At 46.8% G+C, this 13740-nt stretch overlaps 1 protein-coding gene and 1 pseudogene across 7 annotated transcripts in view; both read left to right on the top strand.

Moving 5' to 3' along the window:
• The window catches only part of Gfod1 (glucose-fructose oxidoreductase domain containing 1), a 100339-nt gene that overhangs the window by 36124 nt on the left and 50475 nt on the right, over nucleotides 1-13740 (top strand). For 2 of the 7 annotated variants that reach the window (XM_027410437.2, XM_035442935.1), the window contains exon 2: nucleotides 1545-1720. The exons of the other annotated variants lie outside the window; for them this stretch is intronic. The gene's annotated coding sequence lies outside the window, so the exon portion shown is untranslated. The remainder of the gene's footprint in view (nucleotides 1-1544; nucleotides 1721-13740) is intronic. 7 annotated transcript variants of the gene reach the window in all.
• On the top strand, nucleotides 1727-11628 carry LOC118238614 (annotated as a pseudogene).

Below are 13740 nucleotides of genomic sequence, written 5' to 3'. Positions count from 1 at the left end.
CAGACCTAACCATACTATTGAAGAAATACAGCCTTTGAGACTTTGAACTAGAAAAATGGTTACACACTTTAAGTGGTGTTCCATGGGCCATAGTAAGAGAAGCATGGAAGACAGGTGCTGAGAGCAATGTAGATAATGAGAGCTGATTCAAGAAGTTTCAGAAGGGAAGAATATAATAATACATGGCATAGACAGTGTTCTTGTGATATTTTAACAAAGAATGTGGCTCCTTTCTGCCCTTGTCCTAAAACTCTGCCTGGACAATGCTATGTTTTGATCTTTGTATACATATAGAAAAAGTCCATCAAGCTAATTAGTGTTTCCATCACTTGATCAACACCTTTGTGGTGAGAATGTCAAAGACAGTCTCTTCTTAAGCAATATCTTCCTCCTCCAGCCTAGAGGGAGCTTTGCTTTCTTTGAGCAGTCTCTCCCCTTTGTTCCACCCCTCTTCTTGTATGCCCCCCCCCACCGCTGGAAACAGTCTTTCTGCATGTCTGACTTGTTGAAACCCCACCTGTAAGTATTGCACCTGTCTTTGGGGCTTTGACTTGTACAATTTAGCTTCATGAACCTCAGTTTGTCTACTCATATTGTCTTGAGTATTGAAAGGTCCTTTAAAAAAAGATTTATTTTTTAAAATTACATGTATATGTGTCTTGTAGGGAGGGTGTGTGTGTGTGTGTGTGTCTGTCTGTCTGTCTGTCTGTCTGTCTGTTGAGAACTCTTAGCAGTTTTCGTAAAATAACATACTTTTCTGTATAAAGCATAAAATCGGAAAGAACTCTAAACTCAGGTATTTCCTTCGTTTCTACAAGATGGATGTTTATCTGCAGGACAGGTCAGTAATGTGTGCTTCATGTCATTTGGATGAGGTCTGCCATTTGCAAGAATATCAGATTTCTTGCTCCCACAGGACATTTTCACCCCAAATCTCACCTCAGAAACAAGGAAGGGCCAGACCTCTAAGTTGGTAGAGGTAGCATGGCTGCAGAGGATGATGAGCTGACGTCATAGTGGGTCTTGTAGAGCTTTGGAGCTTAAGGCAAGAATGTATCTGAGTCCATATGGAAATGAGGCTCCTACTGTGGAGTAGCCACTGGGCCAGCCTCTGAAAGGAGATCTTCAGAAGGACTTAGCAGTGGATGCTAGTGATATCATGAAATCAGCCCAAGCAGATATGGACTGCAGATGGTTCCTATGATTGGGTTATGTTCAGCAACTGAGCTGTCTCAGGCCCAGCTTTTCCTTTTCTTGCCTGTCCATCAATAATTGCCCGGGTTCCTGCCTGTCTGTGGGGTGGATCAGGAGGCTGGAGAATGTGTCAAATACAGGATAGACATATACCAGGGTGATCTCGGTAAAAGATAACAGCAGAACCATCTATTCTGAAGTATTTCCCAGACTCTGCATGTCTTGAAATGAACCAGTAATGCTTGGACAGAAACCTCAGCACTGTTTACATGCAAAACTCTTCTCTGATTTAATAGGAAACATGTCTGATTTTGACTTCTGAAAACATGTGTTAACAAAATTACTTCCAGCAGACCAAGCCAGCCCCAGAGAGAGAGAGTCTGAACTCATGGTCTTCTGAAGATGAGAAGAGCTGGTCAGAGAGCTCTGTGGGCAGCCAAGAAGCATGGCTGTGATGATCCAGGGTCATTCAGGATCTGTGAGGTGATGGTCAGGAGAAGAGTGCTCTAAAAGTAAAGGACTTAAGGTAATTGTGGTATGGGCTTCAACTACACAGGAGTATCTGGTAACCTGGGGTGTTGGAGTTGGTCTTACCTTCCCTGGAACAATTTTTATTGATTTCTGGATCCTAGAGTTTTCATTTCAGGAAGGAGGGCAATTTCTGGCAAGCAGTGATGGTCTTGGATTGAGACTAGAGAGACCTGGGTGCAAACAGTAACAGGCTTGGTCCCGTGGAGTGGCTATCTTAGTCTTAGTTTGCATTGAGATGTTGGGGATGGAACCCAGGGCCTTGCAAATGCTAGGCGAGCTGGGGTTTATCCAGACTGAGGGATTCTAGTGAGTTGGTGGAAAGAATTCACCTTTAAGACAACAGAAGAAAAAAAGATAAGCTTATTTGGTAATACACTTCTGGAAAGCCTCAGGCATATGGCACTGGGCAGGGCAGGGAGTGTCCAGTTTGGAAGAGTCCATGTTGATTTGGTTAGAAGAGCCACTTTGCATTAATTTTCCAGCAGTAATTCCCATCATGTAAGTGAAGGCAGTCCTTATTGGTTGGTGTTCGGTCCTTGGCAGTTGTTAGGGTAAGCACTGTGCATGTATTTTAGGGTTAGCCACTGCGCATATATTTTCTTGGTGTGTGATTCTTGCCATGCAGATGAGGGCAGCTGTGTGGTGTATGGAGTTGTGGCTTTACCCCTTTGTTGCTCCACTGTTTGGGTGAAACCCAGCCATGTTTGGTGGGGTTTTTTGGTTTGTTTTCTGTTTTGGGGATACTTTCTGAGCAAGTTTGGCACTGGAAACTTTTCTGGTTGCTTAGTCATAGCCCCTCTCCCCAAACATTGATTAACCTAAGAGTCACCCTGGGAACTTCTGCACCCATGGCTGCCCAGTTTGTATCCTGCAGCCAGGACTGTAGGAAGCTCTGGGTGTGAGGCTGATGCCTGGAGAAGCCCTGGTCACGTTAGACAATGCCACTTCACAGCTCAGTGCTCACTGGAAAGAGGGAATCTGTTGTCTGATGAAGACTGGGGGAGAGTACATGCATGGTGCTCCATCACCGCCCAGCTCGTGGGAAATGCTGGACAATGCCCAGTCTACGTCACTAACTCAGAATCTACATTCAAATAAAATTCTTGAAATGCAATCAGGGTGTCTCTCATATCTACTGAAAGGAAGGCAGGCAGGTTTATTTGAAACAGACAGACTAAGCCTGCAGTGATGTTGCAGAGAAGTTGAGTGAGAAAGCTGAATTTCTGAGTATCCCTGGACTTGGCCTCCTGAGGACAGCCACCGCGGCTGCCAGGCTTCCTCAGACCTGCAGGCGCAAGCCATCCATTTGAAATGGCAGGTGCTTTTCATTCACTTTCGTTCATTCCTTTCTTCCTTTCTCTTTAATCTCTCTGTGCATGATATGGGTGCTTTTGTGATTTGTGGTGTGTGTATGTGTGTGTGTGCGCGCACATTCACATTTCGTGAAACACACACAGAGGTCAGAGGACAGCTTCAGGTGTCCCTCCTTGCTTTCCATCATGTTTAAGGTGGTGGTGGCAGTGGTGGGGGTGAGAGTGTGTGTGTCTCTTTGTAGTTCCCACTTAGTATTCCAGGCTTGCTGGGCCCCGAGCTTCCAGTCCGGCTTTTATGTCGGTTCTGGGATTTGAACTCAGGTTCTTATGCTTGCACAGCAAGTCTTTTACCCACTTAGCCATTTTTTTTTCAGTCCTTCTTTCACTTTCAATTGTTTATTCTCTGATTCTCCGTCTTTGCTGCCAGGCTATTGAGATAAGTATTAAAATGTGATCCTATCAGGGCTGGGGATGTGGCTTCCTTAGCGTGAGGGAAGGCACTGGGTTTAATGCCTATCATCAATCAGCAAATACAAACCTGAAAAGTAAAATAGATAACTGGCTGGGGAGCTAGCTCAGTTGATAATTGAGTCCCACTTTTGGGTACCTTGACCTTGGTATGGACTGAAAGGTCACCTACACTCTAGGAACCAGTAAAATTGCTCTGCCCGACAGGAACTGCTAGCCAAAATCACAATGTAAATTCCAAGTAGAATTGACTCTCTGCCTCATTCCAAGAAGTGGCCTTCCTAGGACTCAGTGCCATGTGGGCTGGAGGCTCCCATGTGGGGCTTAAGGATAGACTGGTGTGTCCTGCATGCCAGTCTCCTGCATAGGAGCAAGGGTGTGTCAAGATATAATCTAGTACAGGGGAAAGGAGAGAGCGGCAGAAATCTGGGACAAGCTTGGGACCTGGAGGTAGACCTAACCTCACTACATGACCTTCACCTGCCCTTTGGGGTGGCCTTGTCCCTCTTCTCATCATCATCTCATGACAAGCCAGGTTTTCACTGAAAACGGCTGGAAGGAGTGAGCACGGGGTCCTCCAGGGTGCTGGATGTACAGGCCCTACATGCCCCGAGCTCCTGAGATTGAGGGACCAGCAGTCTTCCCTTTGGCCATCAGTGTGAGCTGACCCAGGCTCTTGAGTCGGGGTTTTGAACTAAGACAATGTCTTTGACACAGTGTCCCATGGGAATAGAATACCTTCCTCCTATTTCTTAGGCTCACCAGACATTTATAGGGGTAACTGGAGAGCCGGTCAATACTTTCCCTCATTTACAAATGGAGAAAATAAAGCCACAGAATAAAGAAGTAGGTGCCTGACAAAGTGGGCACTAGCTGTCAGAGCTGAAAATCACACCGCCCTTGACCACTGTGAATCAGCTTCTGGGGATTTACTCAGCTGCGTGAGCCCAGTTGTTTATTGCAACATTGGTTATGATATTGAATAATTGGAGCAGTTATCCCTCTGTGTATGTGTAGGAGAGTGGGTTTAGTGAATTGTGTCACAGTTGTATAATATTACAAAGGCCAGAAAACCATAATTTGAGATTTGCATATCCTGGCATGGAAAGGTGTCTGTGGTGGTCTGAATAAGAATGGCCCCCACAGGCTCATATGTTTGAGTGTTTGGTCCCCAGTTGGTGGAACTGTTTGGGAAGGATTAGGCAGTATGGCCTTGTTGGAGGAGGTGTATCACTGGGGGTGGGCTCTGCCTTGTGCTTTGTGGATCAAGACATGAGCTCTTAGCTCCTGTTTCAGCACCATTCCTGTCTGCTGCCATGGTCCCCACGATGATGGTCATGGACTCTAGCCCCCTGGAACCATGAGTCCCAAATTAAACTCTTTCTGTTATAAGTTGCCTTGGCCATGCTGTTTAGGTCATGGCAATAGAAAAGTAAGACAACATCTAAGGCATATTAAGTGAAAACTTAAGATCTGAAGTTTCAAATAGGTAGATGACGCTTACCTTCAGTTCCCGGAACTGACCCTCATATGCGCCAGATGACACTTTACTACTGTCTCCCGAGCTATATGCCTAGTCCTATTTTTCTTTTCTTTTTTTAGACAGGGTTTCTAGGACAGCGCTGGCTCTGAATTAGCTCTGTAGACCAGGCTGGCCTTGAACTCACAGAGATCTGCCTGCTTCTGCCTCCCAAGTGCTGGAATTAAAGGCGTGCGCCACCACTACCTTGCCCCCTATTTCCTTTTGGAGACAAGACCTCACTAAATTGTATGGGATGGCCTTGTAATCAGGCTGTAGCCCAGGCAGGCCTTGAGGTTGTAATCCTGGGACCACAGAGCTGTGCCACCAGGCTTGGCCATTTGAGTCATTTACTCATTGATGTGTTTGTGGTGTATGTGTGTTCACAGGTCTGCAGCACATATCCCTGTGTGTACCTATAAGGCCAGAGATCCACATTGGGGTGTCTTCCCCTATATTCTGCATTTTATTATTATTATTTGTTTGTTTATTTTAGATAGTCTCTTCACTGGACTCGGAGCTTGCCATATTGGCTAGGCTTTGTGGGGATCTGCCTGTCTACCTTTCTGGCTAGGATTACTCCCCCACCAGATGGTTCTCTACTGTGTGGCTCTTGAAATCAGGCAGTCAGGCTTAGCCATGAGTGAGAATTACTGGCTGTCCTCTGACCTCCATGAGTGCCACGGCACACGTGACCACAAGTTTATGTCTGCGCACAATATAAAAAAATAAATAAAAAACCTGTTAGGATAAAAGAGAAAAAGCAGCCGTCGGAAGCTGTACACTCAAAGCGCCTTTTTATGAGGAGCTAAAGGGTGGGTTAGTCTTGAATGGAGCATAGAACGTGTTTAGAGGTGCACAGACAAGGCTCTAGAAGAGGCAGCTCTGGCCCAGCAGTGGTGACACACTTAACTCCAGCACTCAGGAGGCAGAGGTGTGTGGGTCTCTGAGTTGGAAGTCAGCCTGGTTTATAGAGTGAATTCCAGGACAGTCAGAGCTACATAGAGAAACCCTGGGGGGTGGGAGGCAGCTCTGAAGATACCCTGGGGGTGTTTGTGTTGAGCCTGGGCCCTATGGCTACGTGAGCCTGTGATAACTGGTGACGTGCTGCAACCAGTGCTCTGTTGAGGTGAGCTAGATACCAGCTAAGTGTGTGACAATTCCACGAGATAGGATTGTATCCTAGGGCTCCAAACTCACCATGTAGCTGAGGATAATCTTGAATGTCTGATTCTCCTGCCTCTGCCTCCCAAGTGCTGGAATGACAGGCGTGAACTCCACAGCAAGTTTATGTGGTGCTGGGGATTGAACCTCTGGCTTCACATAGCCAGGCACGCACTCTACCAACTGGGCCGCCTCCCAGTCTTTCCCACCATGTCTCATCTTGATGTTTGTTTGGCTGGTCTGCTGCCTCCTGGATGCTTGTCCTACTGTTTGGAGAGCACACTGTGCTTTTTTTAACCTATTTCATGGAGTGCCTACTCTACTTCATCTCCTCCCTGCTTCCTGATGGTCTTTTAAGATCTAGTCTGTACACCTGCTTTTCTTCCTCCTCTTCCTTTGTACCAAGAATCCGTCAGTGTTCCCATGATGCCTTGCGCTCAGCTTCTGCAGTCCTATGCTGCCCAGCACTCTGCACCAAGCCGTGACACTGTCTGTAACTATTGTTCTCCTCAGCTCTGGAGCTTTTCACGGATGCACTTACTTCATCTTGGTATTCATGCAAGAAGAATAGGGTTCGATTCTGCTGCTGTTTGATAAAGTCAGTGACACAGGAGACATGGTAACAGGAAGCGAAAGCTTAATCTTTCTCCAAAGAGTGGCCAAAGAGTAGCCTCAGCTTGTCAACCAGCCTCTGTGCTCCATAGTCAGGCTGTGCCAGATGTTGGGAAAGTGGGAGAGGGGCTTCCTAATAAAGAGGGGAAGGGCATTCTCCCACCCTGCAAACAGGAAAAGTTCTCCCCAAACTCAGGTACTACCACTTTTTTCTCTGTTTATGGTCTGCTGTTCCTGCCTTGGCGGTTGGTACGGTATTATTAGCTCAAAGTCTGCAAAGGAGACAGGCACAATACAAAGACAGATTCTGGGCCTTTTCATCCTGTTCCCCTCACCCTATTGGACATCCACTGGTCTGTGGCTTCCAATCCCTGAAAAGCAACCCAGGCAAGGGTCATCCTCCTGGCCACCCAGTAGGGCTGCCATCTGCACCTAACGGAAGATCAGCGATGTCGAATCCACATGGACAGGGCTTTGTGTGGAATGTTTCTAGCCAACACATACCGTGTGTGACGACGACACTCTACATGGAGCATTTTATAACCAGATACAAGGAGAGGAAGTGGGTGGGGACAGAGGTGCTGTTTCGTTTGTGCTGTCTGCCTTCTCACCCCAGTGGTCTCACTTTGCTGGAAGGTATGGTCAGAGTGTGTAGAAGATGCTACGATGGCAAGGGGGGTGGCTGGCAGGCTGTGACCTCCTGTTGCTGTATCTCCAGCAACAACCGTGGTGGTGTGGTTGGATGCGATGGGCTGGAGCCTTAAGGAAGACCTCAGGATGGAAGGGGTGATGATGAGAAGGTGGGGGATTACTTTTATTTTCTCTCTCTCCCTTCTCTGAAATGTTACATTAGCAGACGTGTCACCATTGGCTGATGTAGAAAATGGGTCTCTTGACTTGTCCCCTCTTCTATTTTATTCCAAAGTCACTCACCTCTTTAGCATACCATGTGACCAGGCAGGTCTCTGGGACTTGCTGTCCCAGGCCACTACAGGACCCTGCCTCTAGAAATAAAGTGGGCATCTGGGTGTGGTGGTGTATACCTTTAACTCCAGCATTTCAGTGGCAGAGGCAGGAGATCTTTTTTAGTCCAAGGTTATCCTGGTCTACATAGCAAGTTCCAGACCAGCCAGGGCTACACAGTAGGGCTCTTATATGTATTTTAGGTAAGCTTCTAAAATACTTTGTTTCCCTATGGATTTTTAAACATCGTTAGTGTTATTTATCTCTCCTTCCTCTCTCCCTCTCCATTCTCCATTTTCCCACTTAAAACCCCATCCCCAGGTTTCCCCTTCCCCTTCATAGCACCAGTGTTATTCTAGCCCCATTTCTAGAGTTCCTATCTCCACCTCAGCCCCCACAGTCCATCCTTTCTTCTTTCCTGGCTTTTGAAGTCACTTTTTTTTTTGAGACAGGGTTTCTCTGTCTTGTTTTGGAGCCTGTATTATTTTGGAGCCTGTCCTGGAACTAGCTCTGTAGACCAGGCTGGCCTCGAATTCACAGAGATCTGCCTGTCTCTGCCTCCCCAGTGCTGGGATTAAAGGTGTGCACCATTAACGCCTGGCTTGAAGTCACTTTGATTATCTATACAAACCCAACAGTTTGGAGCTGGAACCCACAAACAAGAGAAAACCCACAGCTTTGTTTTTCTGACCCTGTGGTCACCTCTCTCAATTCATCCTCCAGCTCCATCCGTTTATTTGCAAGTCTTATGATTTCATTTTTGTTTAGGTAATTATTCCTGGCAGTATTGGTGTATAAGGTGTACCCTAGCACTTTGGGCAGTGGTTCTCAATCTGTGGGTCACAACCCCTTCACCAAACCTCTATCTCCACTGCAATTCATAACAGTAGCAAAATTACAGTTATTAAGTAGCAATGAAATAGTTTTATGGTTGGACCATAAAATACATGAGGACCTGTATTAAAGGGTCACAGCATTAGAAAGGTTGAGAACCATTGCCCTAGAGTGTGAGGAAGGGTCAGGTGGGCAGGGACATGGGTCATTCACCAGTCTGGGTTGGTGCACAGACTCTGACATCTCACTTGAGATAGGTCTTCTAGGAGTGTGCACACAGACAGTTGGGAATCTGGGTCACTCACTTGTCTGGGACAGTTAGTGTACAAGCTGCATGAGCCCAGCTGGGCCTGAGAGCATGGGGACAAGGACAACGCTGCTGGCAGGGATTTGGGGCATCACCTAGATGGACTGGTGCTTGAGTTTGGTGACCTCAGCTAGGCCTGGGGGTGTGGGGACATCGTAGTAGGTGAAGTCCTGGGGAACAGGCTGTGAGAGTTGAGCCAGGCCTTTTTGGGGGTGGGGGTGTGAGGACTCTGCAGACATGCATGCATCTGGGGCATGTGTATGGCTGGGCTGTTTTACAAGCTGCTTAACCCTAGCTAGGCTCGGGGAAGGAAGGTACAGGTGGGAGAGCATCACTTACCAGGCTGGGATGGTATATAAGCTCTGCGACCCAAGAGATGGCTTCTTGATGTGATGACATCCTGTACTGTGGTTGTTGTTTATTTTTAGGAGAGAATTATTTGGGTCTGCAAAGTTCATCACAGATGGTGTGGGGGAAGAAGGGACAGCATGGGAGTTGGTGCACTGGATTTTGGGTCCACACTGGCTTACATGTTAGCTTTGCACACACAGGTGGGCCACTCAGCTTTCTGCTCTCTGATGTTCCATCTTAGAAGGTGCACTAGGGTTAGGTGATTTTTAAGACCTGTTAAGAAGTCTGGGGTTGTGTGAGTTATTGAAAGCTTGTCTTGATGGAAAAAGACACTGGGAAGCAGCCATTACTTGTCACATTTCCACCTTTCCCTTTCCCCTGGCTTTGATATTGCAGAGAGAGAGAGAGAGAGAGAGAGAGAGAGAGAGAGAGAGAGAGAGAGAGAGAGAAAGAGAGAGAGAGAGAGACAGAGACACAGAGACAGAGACACAGAGAGCCCTAATTTTTGTCTTCCACAAACATATCTCTGTCTCTGAATTTTTGTTGGAGTCTTTCCTTAATGTTTTGTTTGGGTGCCCCTTACCTGAACACTACTTAATAAACATGGCTTGAGAGACTCGGAGATGTAGCTCAGTGGAAGGGTGCTTGCTAGCATGGGTGAGGCCCTGGGGTCCATCCTCAGAAAAATGAAAACTTAAAAAAGAGAGAGATGACTCAGGCTCACATTCTTTAGGGCTTTGTCTGAGTTTCCAGCAAGTTGGTGTGTGTTCAGGGACCCTGGTGTCAATTAAAATATCTGGTACCATTTTTTCATGTGCCTAAGAGGATGAATGCTTAACATAGTGCTTTTTAACCAGTGCAGAGCAAAAGCAGACTGGCAGCCATCTATTTTAAGATACTTCCTGGGCCTTATTACAAGGATGTCTGAATGATCAGCAAGTCCCCTGCTCTGCAGGGAGGACCAACAGGAACTCTTGCTGATGACAATCAGAGAATGGTGAATTGTGCTGCAGAAGTGAGGGTCATAAAAACACATTATTTGAAGTTTAAGTGCTTAATGAACCCAAGATGTAATGAATACGGGCTGGGTGATGGTTCAGTTGGGAAAGTGTGTGCTCTACATGCAGGAGGACCCGGGTTCAATCCCCCAGAACTCTCACAGCTATGCCAGGCACAGTGGCATGGGCTTGTAACTCAGTACTGGGAGGTGGACCCAGGTGGATCAGCCTAGGCTACTTGGTGAGTTCCAGGCCAATGAAAGACTGTCTCCAAAAACAAGGTGGCAGTCATCTGACAGCTGAGATTGTCCACAAATGCACGTGTGCATTAATGGACAGTCACACAAGAGTGACAGGATATATAAGATAAGAGTAAAGATGACAGCTTTGCCTTTCCTCCACCATCTCGCATCATATGCCTGAGTCGGCTTCTCATCATGTCTTCTCACAAGACTTTCGGAATCAAGCGATTCCTGGCCAAGAAACAAAAGCAAAACCGTCCTATTCCTCAGTGGATTTGGATGAAAACTGGTAACAAAATCAGGTAGAACTCCAAGAGAAGACACTGGAGGAGAACCAAGCTTGGCCTGTAAGGATTCAGACAATCAATGGCAAGACTTGAGAGTTTGTACTGAATCGTGGTCAAAGCAATCTATGCTACCAGATGGAGTTCAACATTTTTAACCTGGAGACTTGGTCATGTTTATGTTGGGAATGGTTTTTCCAGTAATAAAAATATAGAGCCTTTCAAAAAAAAAAGAGTAGAGATGATAAATGAGATAATGCGTATAAGTAGAAAAGAATTTTTAAAAATGAGAACTCAGTACTCTACCACCACCACCTGCAGGCCCAGTGACCTCTGGGGATTCCTGAGAGAGGAGCTGTGTGCTGGCTTCATGGTTTAAGACTTTAGCTCAAAGCCCTCATTAGGAGTCTAGGTGTGAAGGGTGCTGGAAATGAACAGCTAGCATGCACTCACACTGATGCCTGAGATCAGCTGTTAGGAAAATATAAATGTCAACTTTGTGTTTCCACTGCTGGCCACAAGGGCCTCAGGCAGAACCCCACCCCCCACCCCCTTGGTTACAAATCTCCTCACTTCCTCCCCAGCCCCTCCTACCCCGGTCCTCACAGGGCATTGGGCCTAGGACCAGAGCAGAGGACATTCAGTGTGAGCCCAAGAGGTACAGAAAGGACTTTGGCCACCTAATGACCACTTGAGACTAGAATGGAGCCATCATCCTTTTCCTTTCTGATTCTAAGAAGCTGTTTTCAGAACTCAAACATAGCAGGTAGGAAAAGGCTGCTTTGGGGGCTGGGGATGCAGCTCTGAGGTAGCATGTCTGCCCAACATGTACAAGGCATTAAAAAAAAAAGGAGGAGGAGGAGGAGGAGGAGGAGGAGGAGGAGGAGGAGGAGGAGGAGGAGGAGAAGAAGAAGAAGAAGAAGAAGAAGAAGAAGAAGAAGAAGAAGCAACAGCATAAGCAGCAAAGGGCCACTTGTTTGAATCAGCATTTTGTATCTCCAAGGTATGCAGTCTGTCTGAGGCTTCTGTTGCTGTGGTAAAATACCATGATCAAAAGCCCCTTGGGGAGGAAAGAGTTTATTTTGCTTACACTTCCAGATAAGTCCATCATTCAGAGAAGTCAGGGCAGAAACTCAAGGCAGGAACCCAAGTAGGGCCACGGAGGCATGTTGCTTACTGGATTGCTGAGGCTGCTTTCTTACACAATCCAGGACTGCCCACAGTGAGCTGAGCCCTCTCACGTCAACCACTAACTAAGACAACAACCCCACAGTCTTGCCTATAGGTCAGTACTCAGAGGCTCTTTTTCCATCAGGATCCCCTCTTCCAGCTATGTCTAGGTTTGTGTCAAGTTGACAAATCCAACCAGTACACAGATCTACCAGTCTTTAGATGTTACTTGTGTGCAAATAGCTCAGGTAGCTTTCAGGCCTCGGTTTTTAGCCAAGGTGTAGCAGCCTTTGGACAGGGTGTGATGAATAGCTTCCTGTCAGGACTGGTTGTTCTTCTGTTTTGGTCGAGTTGATCTCAAAGCAGAGTCCTCTCTCCCACACTGGGTGGACACCAGTCATGAGGCTCATCCTGGTATCTTTGGGCCTGTTAAAGAGTCCTTGGAGTCAAGAAAGGTACCATCCAGGGACACCTGGAGTCTGGATGTACAAGTCCAAGGCAGCACCAGGCCTGGCAGAGAGTGGGATCAGGCTGTTATTAGCCCACAGGCTGTGACATTCATGAATATAGCTCTTACAATGCAAATGGAGTTCAGAAAGACAGAAGAGAAGCTTGCTACAGTGCTAGGTTTAGTTTATTATTTTATTATCATCTTTTAAACTCTTCTGGTTCCTTCCCATCTTCTCACTTGCCTCTCCCACTTGCCAAATGTTTACAGAGGTGTTAGGTTTTCTGAAAGCCAAGCCCTTCTGCTGGAATGTCCTTTCTCAGAGGCTTGGGGTAAACATGTTGTGGCTTCTAGGGGAGTGTGTGGCCTTGAAAGTGTGACTTTGAGCTAATTAAGCCAACTTCAAAGACCAGCTTATTATAGTCCTCTGTCACCTCTGTTGTGTCCAGTGGACTGTCAGAACACATCATGGTGTTACTGACCTCCTCATGGTTTACAAAAAGATGCCATGCTTTTGCTTATCACAACTATGAAATAGAAAATGCTTTGCACAGGCAAAAATGGGAGAGCAGAGAAGTGAAGGGACATTTCCGAAGACACAGATAATGAATAAGACCTTGTCTCCTGCCACTCGGGCAGCATGCTCTTCCCAATGGACACAACCAGCCTTTGCCAGAGCAGAAGAAATCTGAGGAAAATTTGAAGCATTTGGCTAATGGCTCGGTCCTCAGGATTCTCTCTGTTTCTGTTCTGCCTGTAAGTTCTGTGCCTAGGTCAAAGGGTTGCCTCCTCCAGTGACCCAAAGCTGTGCTTCTGAGTTCTCAGAGGGATTTTTCTTTCTGCTGTAACCCTGTCCATCTTTGGGGTCACCAGAGGTACCACCCTACTAAGTTCCAACTTTTGACATAAAGCTGTGATCTACAGAGTTTACCCTTGAGAACCTTGCATCCATCCATCCATCCATCCATCCATCCATCCATCCATCCATCCATCCATCCATCCCCCAAGTCATACAGATGGGTAGAAACCGGGATCCTGCCAGGCTGCCCAAGGATGAAGGAGTTTCCACCATCACTGGCAGGAACAGGCCAGTCCTGAATCCTATTCGTGCGTTCCTGTGGTAGTCTACATGACATAGGAAGAGCTGCAGTAAGATCAATCAGGTGTTGTGTTAGGGACACCAATCCCCACCAATGGATGTTTCTATGGCTTCCTGGCAATTGCTTCCCTGCACTGTAAGTCAAGCCTGTGGCCTACCTGGCTGTGTATGTAGCCTTGGGCAAGTGGCTTTCTTTATTCAGAATGTTCTCCTAGAGACCCCACTCAGACAACAAGAAGGGAA

The sequence above is a fragment of the Cricetulus griseus genome, chromosome 3 (genome assembly GCF_003668045.3).
Source record: "Cricetulus griseus strain 17A/GY chromosome 3, alternate assembly CriGri-PICRH-1.0, whole genome shotgun sequence".
Taxonomy (NCBI): Eukaryota; Metazoa; Chordata; class Mammalia; order Rodentia; family Cricetidae; genus Cricetulus; species Cricetulus griseus.
The sequence above is the reverse complement of the archived record's forward strand: the minus strand, read 5'-3'. Positions and strand labels throughout refer to the sequence as shown.